Genomic DNA, 1,087 nt, shown 5'->3' on the forward strand with positions numbered 1-1,087 from the left:
ATGGGGTCCTTGGGTGATCGGGCTGTACAACTTGGGCCGGACTGATGGGCTGTGAAGATACAAGGTAGAAGACCTTCCCCCGTGTCCGGGTAGGACTCTCTTATGCGTGGATGGCAAGCTTAATGTTCGGGTGTGTATTTTCCTTTCTCTGTAAACCGACTCTGTACAACCCTAGACCCCCCGGTGTCTATATAAACCGGAGGGTTTAGTCCGTAGAGGCTAACACAAATCATATAGGCTAGACATCTAAGGTTTAGCTATTACGATATCGAGGTAGACCGACTCTTGCAACCCCTATACTCATCAAATACAATCAAGCAGGACGTATGGTTTTACCTCCATTAAGAGGGCCTGAACCTGGGTAAACATCGTGTGCCCCTTGTCTCCTGTTACCTTCGATCCTCAGACGCATAGTTCGGGACCCCCTACCCGAGATCGGCCGGTTTTGACACCGACATTGGTGCTGGTGCTTTCATTGAGAGTTTCATTGTGTTGTCGAAGGTGGGGTCGATGGCTCGCCTTGTCATTAACGAAAACATTACCTCTGAAGAAGCCCTAGCTCCGGGACAGCTCCTCCAGCTCGACGGTTTCACCATGGGCGCCCGTGGGGCCTTTAAGCCAAGGACAACCCTCGATATTGCTAAACATCGTCTTCACGTCGGCCTCGAGCACCCCGAAAAGATGGATCCAACAGACGTTTCATCTTTAAATGAACTACTTGATCGCATCGCCGCCCTAGGAGTAGCAACCGACTACGATCGGATTGGGCTTAAACCCGATTGGAAGGAAATCAGGTCCCCGCCGATCACCCATATGGTAGCGGGCGTGGAGGAACAAGCCGATGATACTTCTCCCCCTAAGTTGAGAACAAGCTATGTTCGGATTTTCGAGTCACACAAGCTGGATACCCATCTTCGGGAAGAGACCTCATGTCCTCCGAACATAGAACCGGGCGTTGAGCCTGAAGATTGCCAGGACGCTCCGGACCCTGGACCGGTGACTTCACAAATTCTTCAAATTACGAATGCAACAATGGGTCAAGATTCGAATTTTATCCCACCCACCCACCACATGATATATCCCAAAC

Source organism: Triticum dicoccoides, chromosome 1A (genome assembly GCF_002162155.2).
Source record: "Triticum dicoccoides isolate Atlit2015 ecotype Zavitan chromosome 1A, WEW_v2.0, whole genome shotgun sequence".
NCBI classification, from domain to species: Eukaryota; Viridiplantae; Streptophyta; class Magnoliopsida; order Poales; family Poaceae; genus Triticum; species Triticum dicoccoides.